The sequence below is a fragment of the Diadema antillarum genome, unplaced genomic scaffold, assembly GCF_040938485.1.
Source record: "Diadema antillarum isolate AM-2024a unplaced genomic scaffold, OU_Dant_1.0 seq00000597_RagTag, whole genome shotgun sequence".
NCBI classification, from domain to species: domain Eukaryota; kingdom Metazoa; phylum Echinodermata; class Echinoidea; order Diadematoida; family Diadematidae; genus Diadema; species Diadema antillarum.
Genome location: NW_027271528.1, coordinates 482,926 through 502,978, shown reverse-complemented (window position 1 = coordinate 502,978; position 20,053 = coordinate 482,926).

Here is a 20,053-nt window from a genome sequence, read left to right as displayed (position 1 = left end):
GTGCTAGCTGCAGCAGCTTCAAAATAGTCCGCACCTGGCGCGGGCCACTTTGGCCCCCACCCATTCATAAACTAAAAAAATTTTGACTTGGTCCGCTCCTGGTCCGAGCCAAGAGGGTTACTGAAAGGGGTATAAAAGAAGGATATGTGTCCTCATCAAAGCATTGATGCTGCCCAAAGAATGCCAGAGTGTAATGTCATAGCCATTCATCACCATGGAAACTGGTTGTAAACAACCTCACCTGGCCCAGTCTGTAAACACTATTGTTTCTAATCATGCTTGCACCTGGTTTTAACCCAAACTATAACAAAAGACTGTGATGTCATCCCTTTGGTATTCTATTGTGTCACTCAAAGTTTGAATTCATGGTCAACATCAACACATTCTTGACATTCTTGTGTGAATGTGTTGCCAATTTGGCAATTGTTGTCTTCACATTCAGCTTTGTGTCCCAAAGCAGCCTTGCAGTCAAGTTTGTATTGCTAGTGGAGATGAGGAAAATACAGTCTGAAATTGACTCATGTCATGTAGCTCATTTCAGTCATACAATTTCTTGTTGTAAATGTTGATTGGAGAACTCTTCATTCTGGAGGATACTATTGTCTTGAAGGTATCGTTTTGAGATTTGTGTTGGAGAGCAAATAGTGAGTCATTTTTGTATGATTTGTTTGTATGGACACTCAAAGTATATGACAGAATTACCTTATCACCATGGGAGTCCACAGATATTGAGTTTTTGATGCAATCACATGTGTTTGCATGGCAATCTAAAGTCGTCGCACTGTATTTCTGCTATATGATGAAATCCAAGGTGAACGCCAAATTACATGATTGACCTCATGACAATGTCTTCCAGTATGAAAAGAAGTCTATAGAGCAAATTCCATTATTGAGAACACTGTAGATCAAATAACTTGATCAGTTAATTCAGAGACTCCAACTCTCCCGTTTTCGACGGGAGATCTCCCGCTGAAAACCCATATTTGCAAAATCTCCCGTTCTCCTGTTTGAGATTTAATTTCTCCCGCCCTGGCTCTTTGTCTCCCGTTGGAAAGGATTTCTTACTTATTTCTATCGTACGTTGAAAAAATAAGCCTTAGATAACACCAGAGAGCATCTAGAACCCTGGGAATTTCGCGCTTCGCACACATCAAGTTGGAGTCTCCCGTTTGCTAAGGGTTTCAGGCGGGAGAATCTCCAGATCAGAAGGTGCTTGGGGTTGGAGTCTCTGTTAATTTTGTTATACACTGTATTTTGATTTGCTTTGTGCTTTTTTTTTTCGTTGTTGTTGTTGTTGTTTTCTTATCATTATCAAGGACACAGTATGTTAGAATGTTTCAGGCCAGTCTATTTACTGACAGTGTATTATTATGTATAAATAAACATGGCAGTCTTTGTCCATGGAGCGAGGTACTATCAAAGGGGAGAAGAAGAGTGAAGGTGAATGAATTTACCACAGCTCAGTAGATTGCTGCAGTGTTCTCTTCTTTTACCCAACGTTGAGGCTGCTTACATAACCACAGACAAGCGAAAGCAGTTAGCATAAAATTGCAAACAATCATTTCATGCAAACCTGTTAGAGTATATTTTATCTTGGACGGAACAAATTTCCATGCATATAACGCTGCTCGTGCAGGTTATTTTCATAGGAAAAGTCAACAATATCTTTATACCACGCTGACCATTACATTGCCAAGAAGCAATTACAGCACTTGAATGACTGAGCGGAAGTATGCCCTCTCCTGTTGTTACTGAGTAGCCGGAGCGGGAACCACACAGTGGTACATGTATTGATGAAAAAGGCAACGGATGAGGAAAGCTGTGAAATAGAGTAGTCTGTATTTTGTGTCAATGAATTCATAGTCACGCCATGTGGGCAAAGCATTGTTATAATTGTGCCAATTTTCCACTGTACTTAAAGATTTTGAACCTCACGAGGTGTACCAACTTATCAGCATTTGATCATGTAGAAAGAGCTGCAGCAGTGGTTTGGCTTCCTGTTGTTTGTTGGTGTTGCTGTTGTTGTTGATGTTGTTGTTGTTGTTGTTGTTGTTGTTGTTGTTGACCATCATGAGTGAAATAAAAAAAAATAGTCACGACCAAAACAAGATCCCGTCATATTTTGACAATATGTCAGACGCGTTTACATTTATCCTATCACAGGGTACAGATAGAAGGTATGCGCATCTGGTGTTTCTGTACCAAATCACTGCCATGTGTTTTTCTTGTTTTTTACAGCGCTTCACTCTTTGATTACACGGAAGTGTAAAGCTGAGAATTTGTACCTAAACATAAATGTGACCCTGTACCGACTAACTACTTTCTCCTCAATAAACAGGCATCAACAAATATTTAAAGTCTCTTTTTTTTTTCCCCTTTAGTGCTACATGCACATTTGCTCCCTTCAGGAACGGAAACCCTTGCCGATTGAGTTTCTATACATTCCAAGTTAGCAGTATTTTTAAGTAGAAGTATTTAGAATTGATCATTCATTTTAATACCTCAATACTAATAACTCTTTTATTCTTAAAATGTTGATGTTATTTTGAATCTTACTTCAGGGACAAAGTCACATATCTTGATATTATGTTTGTAACAACAACTGACATGAACGCGCAGATCAGTGTAGTATTGTTTGATAATTTTAAAGAAGAAATCTGTCAAACAAAGTAAAGAAAATTCAAAAAGAAAGGAAAATATTCCCTACAGAATGATACAGATAATGAGAAAAATTGGGTAAGAATTAAGGAAGATATGACAATTTGAAATTTCACCATTTTTTGGAAAACATTTATTGACCATTCTTTATAAATAAACTATTGAGCAAGTTGATGATGTCATACTCTCACAATTTTTTTTTATATGTTATACATGAAATTTGGTTAAAAATTGTGATTTTTAGCTATAAATACATGTTAAAGCATGTTCCCATACGATATGTTTAGTTAACATTTGTTCTTTTTTGTTTTGTGTGGTTTTAAGACAATTTTTCATATTTATACTGCTGAAATTTGAGATTTTTTTTTTTTCATTTCTGTATGTATATGAATTGAATGAGAAATTATGAGAGCATAATATAATCAACTTGCTGATTTGAATGTTCATAAGGACTGGTCAAGAAATGTTTTGTGAAAAAATGTGAAATTTCATAATATCACATCTTCCTTATTTTTATCTGATTTTTGTCATTTTTTGGTATCGTTCTGTAGGGAATAATATTATGTTTCTTTTCCGTCTAAAGTTTATTTATTTTTGAAGTGAATTTCATCTTTCATGTTGGGCTGCAAAATTGTTTTGAATAAGCTCTTACTTCCTGAATTATTTGTTTACCGAGAAATTGTGTTTGTTACCAAAGAATGTCTTGATGTTAAATTCTGTATTAAGTGATGATATTAAATGGTATTTTAGATTAAGGGTACTCCATCCCTCTTATTGATGATTATGTAATCATCATTACATGTATTATTTATCAATATATCTTATTATGATTATCATTATTATTTTGTATTGTTATCACAGTGGTCATCTACAGCATTGTCATTTTCATTGTTTACTTGGTTTCTATAATTTTTGTCTCGGCCATCAACAATCGTTATCAGTATTCAGTATGCGTGGAAAAAAAATAATCATAAGGATCCTGTCACTCTCATTGAGATCGATGTGCTCAAATTTTATCTTGGCAGGATAGGAATGCGTCACGTAAATCCAGTATTTTTAGACTACTAAGGTAGCATTTCCATAACCATTCATCTTACTTTGAAGGGACTGTTTTGACATGTAAACTGCCCAACGTGGATATTTTACGAGTTTTATCGAAGTCATAATGACAATATTTTGTTGTTCATGATTGCTCATGACTTTAAGGAGACGGTTATACCGTAATATTTCGTCTCATTTATGTTCGTGACTTTTGTAATGCATGAATCGATCATCCAGTGTAATAATTTTGAAATTATATTGAAGGTCGTGGTCGTTATTGTTGTCATATACTTTATGGCGCTGTCATAATATATGTCATATACTTTATGTTTCTTTGTATTGTCAGTACTGCTGTGCGTCTCCTATTGAATGTTGTGAAAAGTGAAGTTATTATCACAGCTCTGTTGATTGCCAGTGTAGTGCCTGCATAGTTCAGTATCACGGGAAGTGTGCAGCAGAACGAGCCGTATTATAGAAAAAACTTGCAAAAGGAGGACTCGGATAGCGGCCAAAGTTACCAAGTGAGAAAGGCGTTGAGTCAACCTGTCACGAAGGCGTAAATTTTGTGAGCTTGTCTTTGCAATCTGTCGTAAAATTCACTCGCGTTAGAGACTCAACAAGCCTGTACGGTTTTTATTGTGAAGTATACTTGATGGCGTAGCTTTGTCGTTCAGAAATATTTTTTAGATGATGGTCGGGATTGATGCCTTTCTGGTATTTATGTCTTATTGAGTGAGGGGACAAAGCAAAGACGCTCGCTTTTGTTGCCGCCATCAATTTTCGTCAGTCTACTTTTGTTTTTTACTGATGATGCACATGTTATTGTCTGCCTCTAAACATGTGTTGTGCCACTTTTCTTTTACATTTTGTATATGTTGTAATTGTGTGTACATAGTATAGTACACTGTACCGCTTTTCTGCGTTGTAAATGTATGATAGAATGTATATGGCGTGATCTGTGTGATATTTGTTGAAATACGAGTGGAGTGACTAGTAACGCTTACATTTTTTTATTGTCATCTGAAATGTCTTGTGGACGTCTTAGAGTGTACAAGTTTTCGGTATGGTGTTTGATAGCGTTACTAATCTGAGCCGTAAGGGGGGAGGGGTGGGGGAAGAAATGGGTAAAATTTGTTATATATTTTTATGTGACATGTAATACATGGAAGATACCTACAGCGTATGTTGTGAGTCACCAACAGCAAATATCCAGACTGCTAACATGGAAACTAGAGGTTGCTCTAGGAGAGTATGGTTAGTGAAGTCGAATTTGTAGTATTTTCTTACTGTCTTATGTTTGTGGGCATTAATGATAAGAAGCTATCATTTCCATATCATTTTTGCTATTATTATTACCATCAAAGTTAGATATGAATCCTGTACTATCAGCATTATTTGTTAGTATGTCAAAATGTCCGTCCAATTTTTATCAAATTTATACTGAATGTATTGTCGTTGTAAATTCCATTATGAATCTGATGACTCTTGCTGTTGATGTAAATAAAAAATTTTATAGTCATGATTTTCATGATTTTAACACAAAGTGATGCTATCCGTATCCTGTCTGCGTCGTTATTTGTGTAGAATGCCATGATTAGTGTTAGTATACGTTTGCTGCCAGGAGCTCATTTCGCAAATATGTTTGCAGCTATTCGCGTCAGCTGCTTTGATTGGAGTTACCATGGCAGTCTTGCTGTTTGGTTGTGATTGTGAATTTTTGTGATTAATCATTTTAGGTTGTGTCATCGATAGTAGCAGCTCGCAGTCATTCCAAACCTCTTGAAAATGAAAAAAAAAAACCCAGACAAACAAACAAAAACGGGCCACTGATTAGGATTTTCCTTGCGTAGTTTTTATCGCAAATAAAGAATACATCTTTCTCATCAATTGCTCAGTCTATTTGTAGCCTGTCCATCGAGCAGCCCCCTCGCCAACCTCATCCCGACCCCTCTCCTCCACTCCACCTGAGACGAACATCCCGTTCGATTATCATTCTGTGAATTTGCTTTGGACTTACGCGAAAAATAGATACCGCTGTATATATTCGTCTCGAACCTCGTAACATTGAGAGCGCGGTATAGTAAATAAAACTGAAGTGGTTGACTTCCCTTCTGTGAGTGTCAAAATGAATAATAGATGAGGCCACTGCTGAAATTGTATACGTGAGACCCACATTGGGGATGACCTGGGCATCGCTCTTATCGATGTCAGGTTACCATGGTAATGTCAGGTATCCATGGCAACCAGATGCAATTTAAGGGCAAGGAGATCCTACGCCGCAGACGACAGTAATGTCCAGCTGCTGTTTTTTCAACTGTCATGGCTGAAAGCGTTGAACATGAAGCTTGCGATCAGCGTACCTCAATATCAAATGAACACGGACATCCTGTGTTTAAAAACTTTGCCGAGTTTTTCATCCCCCTTCTCCCCCTTCTATAGAACATTAATTCTTGCATTTGACACAGATTGTTTAAAGTCTGTTTAAAGTCCCTTTGCTCCCACCCCACAAAGGGAGCATATGCATGGTTTGGGACCATACGAGAGATAAGAAAGTGATGGGGTTTCGAGAAGCTGTACCCATTTTCACGGAGCTGTAATATCGCTCACAATCAATTGATGAATCCATTACTGATCTTCAAATTGGCAATTATACTTAGGAACATAAAAGAAAATGCTTGTCTGAAAGTAGCAAATTTTGGTTTATCTATGTTTTAAGGATGGTGCAAATTTTATAAATTCAACCAGTTTCTTCGAGCTTGTGTCCAATAAAGGATACGCTATAAAACTCCATGGCCGTGTTTCATCAAGCTGTTCGTATAGTTACGCACGGCTTTACAAACGCCTTAAATATGCCAAGCCAAGTGGGTTTCTTATTCATTTTCATTTATTTACGAAACAAGGCTCAGGTTTACCAATGTCATGATAACGTGGAGAGAATTTCTGCGGTATAATTCCCGAGGACTAGATGGACTAAAAGATGAATAAAAAAAAGCAGTTTATGTTAATAGTGATGCACTTCAGCCGTCCCCTTTTAACGAAATCTCTCCCATAGCTCTGCGTTTTTTCGTCATCTCCCGAAACCGCTGCATATACCTTGCCCGTTCTGACATTTCAATAATGTGGAGGCTCCCAGAGAGGAAAAGTCGCATCAAGATGAATGGATTGTTATTGCCGTCTTTTATCATTTTCCCCGCGTATTGTCTTTCGGACAATTCGCAAAGGACAGGGGCGGTGTTCGGCAAGGCCTTCACCAGCGACCAATGCCCTTTACCAAGTCCCAGAAGATGACTGGATAATAACGGTCCGTACCGATCACGGCATGTCATCTCTTAAAAGTACCTGTTGCTGTTGTTGTTTATTCTATCATCTCTTAAAAGTATTTATTGTTGTTGGTATTGTTTATTCTGCCTGTATTGTCGTGTTTGTATTACCAAACAGTTCTGTTTTGATAAAAGAAAGCAACGTGTTTTATTAGGAATTGTTGATTCAAACAAGATGCAATAATCAGGCATGTCTTTAGCATTAGGCATTGCATACCAACGCATGTCATAAATGGCATATCAAATGAAGTGTACAATATTAAACAACAGAAACGAGCATTAAAACAAAATCATTTTAGTAAACACACGTGCAGTATAGCTCAATCAGCAATGTTCCACTGAAGAAGATCAAATATTTGCATTAAGTAAGCAGTGGTAAGCAGTGATGAATACAAGGTTCTACATGGGATAATGGAACCGTGCAACTTTCGGCAGATGTCGATACATTAGACGACAAAATCATGCCAATAACAGACTGACAGAAATCGGGTTGTTTTGACAGATTTTGATGATCTGACTGAAAACTCTGCTCAGCCGTCTGCGACTTTAGGACCCTTTTGTTGCGGCGGGTCACATACAGTATTTAGATCCCTTTGTTGTGGCGGGTCACATTTTTTCCAAAAGTTTCGTCCTTAAAGGAAACCAAAACCCAAAGATAAATTTGGATTGAGTGAAAGCAGCAACATTAGTAGACCACATCAGTGAAAGTTTGTGGAAAATCGGACAATCGTTGCAAAAGTTACCGAAGAATTTTTAAAGTTTTGGTGTTGGAACCGCTGGATGAGGAGACTTCTAGAGGTTATGATGTCATGTGTGGACAACAATATAAAGGAAATATAGAGGAAATTCCACAAAAAATAATTTTTCATGAAAATTACACAATTTATCAACTTGATACTGACATATGTTAAGGCTAGCAATTATTCCCCCTGCTTTCTGAAAACGGTTAGTCAAGTGCTCTTTCGTTATGCTAGAAAAGTGAATTCTTGTGGAATTTCCTGTATGTTTTCTTTACATTGTTGTCCACTCATGACATCATAACCTCTAGTAGTCTCCTCAACCAGCGGTTCCAACACCAAAACTGTAAAAATTCATAACTTTTGCATCGATTGTCCAATTTTCCTCAAACTTTTACTGATGTGTTCTACTAATGTTGCTGCTTTCACTCAATCCACATTTCTCCTTGGGTTTGGGTTTCCTTTAATTCAAATTCCGCCAGTTTTGATCCACAGCTCACCCCCCCCCCCCCCCCTTTCCCGGCCTTCAAAAACGTTCTGCAGCCTCTGCATCAGACAGCGTTCCCTTCAAAATTTGAAATGCTTGTGTACTACACATTGCTAAATAATGTTAAGAGCCGTTGCGATGTAATAGTCTAGTGGGATTTGGGGAAAATATGACTGTTAGAGGCATTTTTTAGTAAAAGTTGGGAACCGGTCTATTTTGTATAATTCAAGTACGCTGAATCCAAAAATTCCGGTTCCCAAGCAGAATTTTGAGTCTAAGAGCATCTAATTTGCATAAACAAAATGGCCGCCAATCCATTGCATTTAAGGTGTTTCGATGATCTAATTTTCATAAAATCTCCATAGACATGCAGAAATAGTAATAATTTCAGAAATTATTGTGTAGGGACAATAGCTAGGTCATCAATTGTTCATAACTATCACTTATATATGCAAATTAAGAAGTGAAATATGCAAATTAGGAATTGCCGCTCATACAGCAATGCATTACCGCATATGCACGTGTGTAGTATACCTATATACTTGTTCACTTCTGTTTTTAATCATTTTAACAAGTTATTGGGCAAACAAAAAGTACACGGTGTCGTCAGAGTCCAATCAAAATTAAGTCCTGCAATCAATCAATTCAAAAGAATTGAATAACACTTATGCAAATATCTATGCAAATTGGTGTACAAGAGGATACATATTTGGCAGGGTTCTAGATTCTAATGCATTGCCGCAATATATGGATCTGAATCATAATTCTGATGATAGTTATCATTGTATCAAGGCTAGTTCACGATTTCTAGTGTGATAAAGAGATACAAAAACCAACTTCAAGTACTATGATAAAACACGCATCTTATTTGCATAATAAATTATGCAAATATTTCTCCATTTTCTCAACATATATCCCCAAAACAAAGTTTTGCCATTAAAATGTACCTTGGCGTATTGAAAAATAGATATGATATCGGTAAAACAAAGTGTACATGGTGTCATCAGAGTCCGAGGAAAATCAAGTACTGGAATCAACCAATTCAAAAAAAAAAAATGAATAACAATATTTGCAATTACGTATGCAAATTGCTATTGGCATGCAAGAGGCTATACTATGACAGGCTTCGAGATTCTACAACACATTGCCGCGATATATGAATCTGAATCATTGTAGTTATCATATCAAGTCCTAAGTTGATGATTCTTTTGTGATAAAGAGATACAAGAATAAACAGCTATTAGAAATACCCTAATAATCTAATTTGCATAATGAATTTTACAAATAGTTGGCCATTTCTATGAATATATTTCCTAAAACAAAGTCTTGCTATCAAAATGTACCTTGGCGTACTGAAATGCAGCTAAGTTATCGGGCAAACAAGTTGCAAATTATAGTGTCGTCAGAGTCCGAGGTAAATCAAGTACTGGAATCAATCAATAAAGAAGAACTGAATAACACTTACGGAAATATGTTTGCAAATTGGTATTCAAGAGGCCGTAGACCAGGCAGGTTTCGAGGTACTGCAAGGCACTGCTGCAATATATGAATATGTTTCATAACAGTTATTACATCAAGACCAGCTGAATACCTGTGAATGATTCCTGGTGTGATTAAGAGATTCAAAACTTAACTGCAACTACTAAACATACACCTCTATTATCTCTCATTTGCATAATAAATTATGCAAATATTTACCCATTTTTCTATGCATATTTAGCACCAAAACAAGGTCTTCGGGCAATCACATCACTATACATTACTCTACAGATTAGTGCAAGGTCACTTATCCTTCTCTGTACTTTGTCGTTTTCATTGGATAAATTGGTTTATGATTATTTTCAATCTGCAGTTGAATGTAAAATCAAGTGGCAACTTTCATAAATCTCGTCTGCGAACATAATTTATGTCTTTTTTATCTATCTCTTCACCCACTCTGCAGGCTCAAGCAAAAAGAAAAAATGTAAGAAAAATCCTGGTAACTCGGACAGTGTCGGAAATAGAAGCGAAGGATGACTTTGTAATTCTTCAGTCATCAACACCTTTATAATTATTTTGGCTGTCGAAGAAACATAATCTGAGTTAAAAAGTCTATTTCTCAAACGAGCTGATTTGATCTACATTCATGCAAGGTTTGCATCATCACATTGTTGCTAACATGCACACACTGCTGTACATTGTAGGCCTGATTTGTGACATTTGCATCGAAACATTCTTCATTGCTTTCGCATGGACATGAAATCATCTCACGGCAACTTTGCAGGAGGGTGCTGTTCGTTATTCCGAAGGTTCTTTATTCCGAAGGTTCGTTATTCCGAAGGTTCCTTAATCCGAAACACACAAATTCCCTATACCTAGAGGTTCGTTAATCCGAACATTTTTGTGGCGTTATTCAGAAGGTTCGCCATTCCGAAGATTTTGTTAATCCGAAAATGAAATTCGGAATAACGAACCATCGGAATAACGAAACTTCGGACTGAAGAGCCTTCGGAATAACGAACATTCAGAATAACGAGCTGTAACCTTGCAGGATTGGAGCTAGATACATCAGTTGTAGAGGCTGTAGGCCAGATCAAAACGTTCCCACTCATTGTCTACTGGTGAAGAAAGATCAGGTCTGGCACAGTGAGCAGGATTTTCTTCTTTTTTATTTATACAGGAGTATTGTTGTTGAACTGCTTCCGCGAGCGGTCAGTTTACTTTTGTCGGTAAAATGGTGGAACATATTTTGTGCCAAACGAGCTTGTGTGATGCATCTTTTGAATCGAATATAAGTTTATTCTTATAAAGACGACTGATAACAACCATGTTCTTGGAATCCAGTTTTCTTCTCGTACAAGCAGCATCATTGATGATTGTGAGTCCTTTACTGTCAGTATCAGTCTGGCAGAAAAAGCACAACTCCAGTATCTACGGAAGAAGGCCTTTTTAAGGTAGCTATCGGACCGATGTTATCTCTCAAGGAAACAAAAGTAACTTCATGTTCGCAAGGTGGTGGAAAACCCAGGTCCTGCATAAAAAGACCCATATCCTAATCTTTGGGCAGAAATTCAAGTGACAACATGGATATTCAAAAACTATACTTGATAAAGCATATAATGACAGGCAAAATGGCGACTATTCACGTCTGATACGAAGTGGAATCTTCTGTATGTTACATGGTTCCTAATGAGTATTCAGTATTCATTATTTCTTACAAACCACTGGCCCTTAAAGCTAGAGACCTATTTGCTAAGAATGTAATGTCTATGATCTGAATCACACCTGGTGAGCACTGGCGTAGCCAGGGGGGGGGGGGGCGATGGGGGCGGTCGCCCCCCCCCCCCCCCCCCCCCCCCTAAGATTTGGACCGGGGATTTGGGAGGCGGAAAAAAAAAATGCGTGTATACTGTATGCATGCACATGAAGCGGGTCTCCTTTGCAACCTTTCATCAAATAAGATATTTTTTTTTTAATATTTCACTCAAAGTGTGCACCAGATCGTTGAATTTCAATTCAAAATATGCAAAATCTCTCGTGCTTGGGAGGGGGTATCCCCCTCCCAAACCCTCCCCCTCTGTGCCTCTTTCCCTAGCCAAGTACACTTTTTAGATTTTTTTTAAAATTCTGAATAATTCTGAGTGCACAAGACTTATCACTTATATTCCGAAAACTGAAGGTTCCCTCATGTATCTTAAGGGGAATTTCCCCTTTTAATCGACCCTTTCCTCCCTCAGCCCCCCCCCCCCCCAAAAAAAAAAATCATTTTTTTTTTTTTTTTGGTGATTTATCAAATGTTGATTCCATCAAATATGCGTATACAAGATATCTCAATTTCAACCTTAAAAAGATAAAAGCTCCATCGGAAGGGAAGGGTGGAGATAACACTCGCCCACGCCTTCTCCCTGCTCCCCCCCCCCCCCCCCCCCCCCCGCCATGCAAAGAAGTAGACTGTGGCTATACCCAGATCGCTTTATTTCAATTCTAAAAACGCAAAAGCTCCGCGAGCGGGAAGGGGAATCCCCCTTCCCCTAAGCTCTATACCTCACTAGACTTTATACATACGCACAGATGGTACACATGCGGAATAAGAGCTAAATACCGTGATTTTAACACTTCGATGAAAAAGTATTGCACCAAAAATTTGCACCAGATCGCTGAATTTCAGGTCTGAAAACGCAAAATCACCTTCGTGTGGGAGGGGATATGCCCCTATATCTACACCCTCGTGTGCATGCTTTTTCTGTTTGATTGCTGAACAGACAGCGTTCATGATATTCAGTGTAAGAATCAATACAAGAAGACTAGTGTATTTAAATTATACCATTTTATAGGCAAATTGTTCAATAATAATCTACACTAAAATATACTGCTACCTTAAACAAGTGGGACTGTTTCACGTCGATGAAACACGCAAAAACATGCATCAAATTGCACCATTTGCAACATCAAAATGCAAAAAGTTCTCGCCGTGGGAGGGGGGACACCCCCCTCGCTCGCTCCGCTCGCTCGGGTTCAGTCGCGTTCATAATATTCAGTGAAAAGAATTAATACAAGAAGTGTATTTGAATTATACCATTTTATAGGCAAATTGTTCAATGATAATCTACACTAAAATATACTGCTACCTTAAACAAGTGGGACTGTTTCACGTCGATAAAACGCGCAAAACATGCATCAAATTGCACCATTTGCAACATCAAAATGCAAAAAGTTCTTACTGTGGGAGGGGGGACACCTCCCTCCCACACCCTCCCCTCCCCCCCTCGCTCGCTCCGCTCGCTCGGGTTCAGTCGCGTTCATGATATTCAGTGAAAAGAATTAATACAAGAAGTGTATCTAAATTATACCATTTTATAGGCAAATTGTTCATTAATAATCTACACTAAAATATACTGCTACCTTAAACAAGTGGGAATATTTCACGTCGATAAAACGCGCCAAAAACATGCATCAAATTGCACCATTTGCAACATCAAAATGCAAAAAGTTCTTACCGTGGGAGAGGGGACACCCCCCTCCCACACCCTCCCCTCCCCCCTCGCTCGCTCCGCTCGCTCGGGTTCAGTCACGTTCATGATATTCAGTGAAGAGAATTAATACAAGTGTATCTAAATTATACCATTTTATAGGCAAATTGTTCAATAATAATCTACACTGAAATATACTGCTACCTTAAACAAGTGGGACTGTTTCACGTCGATAAAACGCGCAAAAACATGCATCAAATTGCACCATTTGCAACATCAAAATGCAAAAAGTTCTTACTGTGGGAAGGGGGACACCCCCTTCCCACACCCTCCCCTACCCCCTCGCTCGCTCCGCTCGCTAGGGTGCAGTCGCGTTCATGATATTCAGTGAAAAGAATTAATACAAGAAGTGTATCTAAATCATACCATTTTATAGGCAATTGTTCAATAATAATCTACATCAAAATAAACAGCTACCATAAACAAGTGGGACTGTTTCACGTCGATAAAACGCGCAAAAACATGCATCAAATTGCACCATTTACAACATCAAAATGCAAAAAGTTCTTACTGTGGGAGGGGGGACACCCCCCTCCCACACCCTCTCCTACCCTCTCGCTCGCTCCGCTCGCTCGGGTTCAGTCGCGTTCATGATATTCAGTGAAAAGAATCAATACAAGAAGTGTATCTAAATTATACCATTTTATAGGCAAATTGTTCAATAATAATCTACATCAAAATAAACTGCTACCATAAACAAGTGGGACTGTTTCACGTCGATAAAACGCGCAAAAACATGCATCAAATTGCACCATTTACAACATCAAAATGCAAAAAGTTCTTACCGTGGGAGGGGGGACACCCCCCTCCCACACCCTCCCCCCCCCTCGCTCGCTCCGCTCGCTCGGGCTCGGTCGCTTCGCTCCCTCGCAGACTAACCGCCCCCCCTAAGATGAAATCCTGGCTACGCCGTTGCTGGTGAGATATAATGATAAGTCAGACAGACGAAGGAGCGTGGCGTCGTCCAGCTAAGAATAAATTGAAATGCACCAATACCTGGTGGCTATCACTGGCGGCATGTTTTATCCACGTATATTGAAAACAAAAACAAAAAGGACCAGGAAGTTGTAAACCCCTTATTTCGCAGATTGCACTGGTCGAGGCAATTTCAGAGTTCAAACTGTCTTGGAAGTTGACAAAGTTACATTCTTATAACAGATGTAGAAGAATCAAATATAAGTAGATGTGTGCCACACGTCTTTTTTTTTCCATTTCTTCTCCCTCACTGCTATTCTAAAATCGTTATCTAAGTTTATCATGATAAGACGCGGTCAGAGTGGCAAAAGATCGCAAAGTTTAAGATCGCGAAGTCTTCGCAATCTTTTGTTGTCCGGTCACACTGGCAAGAGATCGAGAAGTTTGGCAGGGATGGCATTATAAAATGAAATATCCCTAGCTGTAGTGGGAAGTTTCGCGGAAAGTTTGCAGTCACACGCACTTGAAAAACTTCAAGATCTTAAAGATTGCGTTCTTATACTTTTCGATATTTTGCCAATCTGATCGCGCCTTTTGAGATCTTGGAGATCGCGATCTCAAACTTTTTGATCTTTTTGCCAGTGTGTGAATGGGGCTATTCTACAAGCTTAACTTCCCAATGGATCCTTCTCCAGTCTTAATATATTATTATATATATATATAATTTCATCTCACGGACTTACAAAATTTTGTTTATTCAGTGGGACATCAGTAATGTTTGTGGTGAAATTAAAGGTGGTTTTCTTGTACTTGTAAGAAAAACAAGACAAAATAGAATAAAATCACCTGTCCCATTTCAACCTATAGACGAATGTTTGTTATACATATAATCATATGTAAACATATATATTGTGACGAACTCGCCTTCTCGTCGTGAGTGTATTTGACTGTTTGTACAAATGTCTCCGCGAGCCGTGTCAGGATGGCCGAGTAGGCGGGGTTCGTTTTGTTGCAGTTTACAACGATCCCTCTAAATTATTAAAACTACTAGTCTGTACGCTACCATGTATTATGTTGTGTCAGAAGCAGCTCACCAACACAAGCGGCACACATACCAAGTTCAGCATCACTTATGTATGCCACTCCCAAACGTCACTTGTAGAGGATGTTAAGTTGGTACACTTATTTGTTATCAACTTTTACTACCAACTCTTGCTACCAAGTTCTGCTACCAAGTTTTGTTACTAACTCTGCTACCAACTTTTGCTACCAACTCAGTCACGCTAACGTGGAACACCTGTTACCAACTCTGCTACCAACTTTTGCTACCAACTCAGTCACGCTAACGTGGAACACCTTTCACAGCCATATGGTGGCACAGGTATCGTTGATGGCACGGGGTAAAAGTGCTGTATCGCACCGTTACCAACTTCCTCAGGCGACGACTGGATCTTGGATTGGGCACGGACTATGCGACAAGTCACATTACCATTATACCCGAAATCCAACGGCGACGATTTGAACTTGGATTGGGCACGGACTATGCGACAAGTCACATTACCAATATGCCCGAAATCGAACGGCTTACTAGTTGGTCTTCTCAGGAACGGCGCTCCAACTCAGGAACATGTACCACCACTTTCCAAGATGTTGTATTGTGGTAGAACTCTCAAGAAGACACAGTGAAGACAGCAATTCAGGAACATATGTACAGTTTATTATACATAGAAGTGGATATTAACAACACACTTGAAATGTATCATACACGGGCTGCTTGTTGCGGACTATGTCACACAACGGCCACTTTATATGCCTCTCCTCCTATCGCGGAATGAGGAGGCAATCCCGCACGGCCGTAAGTAGCGCAAAGAAATACCCGCAGTAGTCATTCAAATTATTGACAATGTTGGCGTGGTTACTAAATTCGTACAACGATTATACATTTTAGCAGTATCTCTTTTACATGGTTACTATAATTCGGCATGTATCATCGGTCTAAACCGGAGTTGGTATTGAAATAATCCAAACTTGCCCATGACAAACAAGTAACCACATATCTAATAATAAATATTAAAACTCATAATAATGCACTACCACATTACAGCATTTGCCAAACGTTCCAATCGTGCCCCCTTTCTATGCTATAGGCACAATCGATCATAACAAATTATAATCGAAACGGTTAAATCGAATCGGTTCCACCGAATTTCGTTACAATATATATATATATATATATATATATATATATAATATATATATATATATATATATATAATATATATATATATATATTATATTATATATATATATATTCATATAAAGATTACCATGCTCTGGTTAACTGGGAAAAAATTTTTCGTGGTGCTGATGCTAAAGATTTGCATATTGGAACAATACAATAATGGATGTTGCATATGAACAAAATGGCATTGATCGATGACACTTTCCAGCCCCCCCCCCAAAAAAAAAAAGTTGAGTCATGATCCGCTTAGAGAGAGTTTTCATCAATTCGTTTTGCGATTATCGATGTACTAAAAATAGTTTTCATGGAATTAACAATTTTATGGCAATATCGCATCTAGTTTGTATGTATTATGCAAATTAGATGTTAAAGTTCATTCGCTTGAACAAGCCATTTTTTTTTTTTTGCCCTCGCGCAATCAATTTTGGTTAAGAATCGGGTTCCTAACGTGAATTCCCAAAGCAAAACAAAAAAAAAATCCAAAAGAGGATTTGAAAAAAAAAAAATAATCCCACCAGGGTAAATAGGCTATTGAATGAACTGCATGCACGTAAAACTCATAAAGCCTACATATGATTTGCATACCAATTACAATATTTGCATTTATTTTGATACCACTGAGAAGGGATTCTGGTTTTTATCTAACCCTCAAAACCTTAAAGTCTACATATCTAGTGTTTTTAACTTCCCTCTCAAGAAAAAAAAATGTGAAAATTACTCTTCAAGTGTTAATATATATTATCTGCATATTTCAGTCCTAATTTGCATAATTATGAATACAATATACTATTCATCACCTGCGAAACGTTTATCCCTCAAGTTGCTTATTCCATTCTATGTACCAAGATTTCAAATCTTTTTTTCCAGCTCGTTTGCAAAAAGAATTTTTAGAAAATGCGTGTCCGAAACTGATAAATTCTGTGGCTGGGCAGACATTTTGTTTATGCAAATTAGATGGTCAAGATCGGTGAATTTCGCTTGGGAACCGGAGTTTTCCTAACCCTCAAAGCCTTAAAGTCTACATATATAGTGTTTAATTTGCCTCTCAAGAAAAAAAAAATGTAAAAATTACTCTTCCAGTGTTAATATATATCTGCATATTTCAGTCCTCATTTGCATAATTATAAATATAATATACTATTTACCACCTGAGAAACGTTTACCCCTCAAATGCTAATTCCATTTTCTGTACAAAGATTTCAAATCACTTTTTCCAGCTTGTTTGCAAAGAATTTCTAGAAAATGCGTGTCTGAAACTGACAATTTCTGTGGCTGGGCAGCCATTTTATTTATGCAAATTAGATGGTCAAGATCGGTGAATTTCGCTTGGGAACAGGATTTTTCGGATTCAGCATGCTCAAATTAGGTTAAAGAGACCGGTTTCCAACTTTTACTTTAAAATTCCTCTAACACCTTTTTAGAGAGCCCTTTTTCAGAAATCCCACTTAGACTAGCACACGCACGCCTACGCACATTGTGTATGTAGGAAGATTACCCAACCTCGCCAACATGACATTGATATTTGTTTTACAGTCATTTCACATTTGGGGTAAAACATTTTAGCCAGGTAGTGCAGAATTTTGGCAGCATGATTCGAATCAAATAACTTAAGGATATATAGAATCTCTTCTCCCACAATTTTAAGGTATATGTATTTCAATAATATGGGTTTTCCCATCCATTTTCGCACTTTTGTCATTCAATTTCAAAGATTTATTATTCAATTTCGTCCCGAGAAGCACGTGGAACGCAAATCCTAACTTCAATTTCGTCAATTGTCATTGTAATTCGTTTTTCGTCAAACATTTTCGAAGACATAGCATTCAGAATCGTCGATTGTCATTCAAATTCGTCCCTCCCGCTGACGGATCGCAGAATGTGAAGATCAAATTCGTCTTTGTTCACACAATTTCATGAATTTTTCATTCAAATTAGTCAGATGTTTTCGATTCTTTTTTTTTTTATGGTGAACCAACTTTAAGCTGACATATTTTTACTTTCTCCCATAAATTGTATCGTTACACATTATTCCCTAACCATTTTCTTAGACAATACACACGAATAACATGACTGCCAACCAAAATTGATTGAAGGATAAACGACAGTAGAAAGTCATATCCCAGGACAGTATGTCAGTGTCACATTTTAACTTTAACTCGTAATGTTCAGGTCTTTGCATCATAATGCATGAAGCAAACTTTAAATTTTGTACCCTGGAAAGTAGCAAACATAATTATGTTATCCATTCTTGGACATTAAACAGGCGACAATTCTACACTTAAAGTTTGTCTTTATATCATGTTTGCCTAGAAATCGTTTGTCAGTGTTTTCGTTTGCGAGACGGTACGTCTGTTTGTATCAGTGTGTACTCGGATTGCTTGTGTGTGTGTGTCTGTATCTGTGGTTCTGTGTGTGTGTGGGGGGGGGGGCACTTGTATGTATGTTTACTCCTGAATGTAAAATGTCAACGGTTACAGAAAAAAAAATGCATGAATGACTGGAAAATCACACCGGATAGAGATAAGAGACGAATATGAATGACAATTTAACGAAAATGATTGACAAAAGACGAAATCGATCCTGCTGTTTTGAGTGCTGCGAGTGAGACTGACGAATTTGAACTGTAAATGACGAAAATGTATGCCAAATGACAAAATTGAATGGACTTTATTTGAAAATGAACGACGAAAGACGAATTTGAAAGTAAGATTGGCCTATTCCCGACATCCCGCGACGAAATTGAAGTAAAAATTTGTGAAATTGAATGAAAAAAGTTTGAAAATGAATGGGAAAACCTATATAATAGTCCTAGTTACAACTGCAACTTATCTCAACAAACACTCGGGAAGTTTCAAGGTTATGCTCACTATAGTCTTCTTTTTAATTGCAACAATATTTGACACTTTGACACATTGTGAGAATCATCTCGAAATTTAAGCGTACTATGGTTCCTCTATTCGCGTTCCTATTATCCGGCTCCATCATTCATCATGTTCCAACATTAATGACACAGTTACAACACAGACAGATGATGTTTACGACAGTGTTCAATAATGAATCGTGATAGGGTCACAAAAGAGACGGTAAGAGAGCAGGTTACTATACCGGTGTGGTAGCGCTTTAAAGGCGAAGGACATTAAAGATTATGAGAGTATGCTTCTGTACACTAAACAGCGTAAAAACTGTCATTTACTTTACCTCTATTAGTACTCTTTTATGTTAAAAGAATTACAGAGAATAGAAGTGGTTGATGAATAAATCCTGTTCGTAAGTGCAGCTTTATCAGAAGAATTGATGAAATAGTGACTTGATATCGATCGAAAGTAGGGCATAAACGATCATTCTGCTGTAGTTTGTGTTTTTGACATTAGGTCTAATCGTCAAGATAGAATTGCATTTATATCACCCCTTTTAATTTCAGGACTTACCGATTTACATAATAAAGGATGTTACTTTTTAATGAATCTCACATCGCGTGTTAGCTTGCATTGGCCCATTCGTTTCAACGCTTCTATTTCAATTCCTAAATGTTATGAGAATACAGTCATCAACGATAGACATGATAGATGTATGTTTGTTTGTTCATTTCTATCTTTTCAACAGGCAGAGATTGAAAGGCATATGTTCCGTGTCATCCATACTTG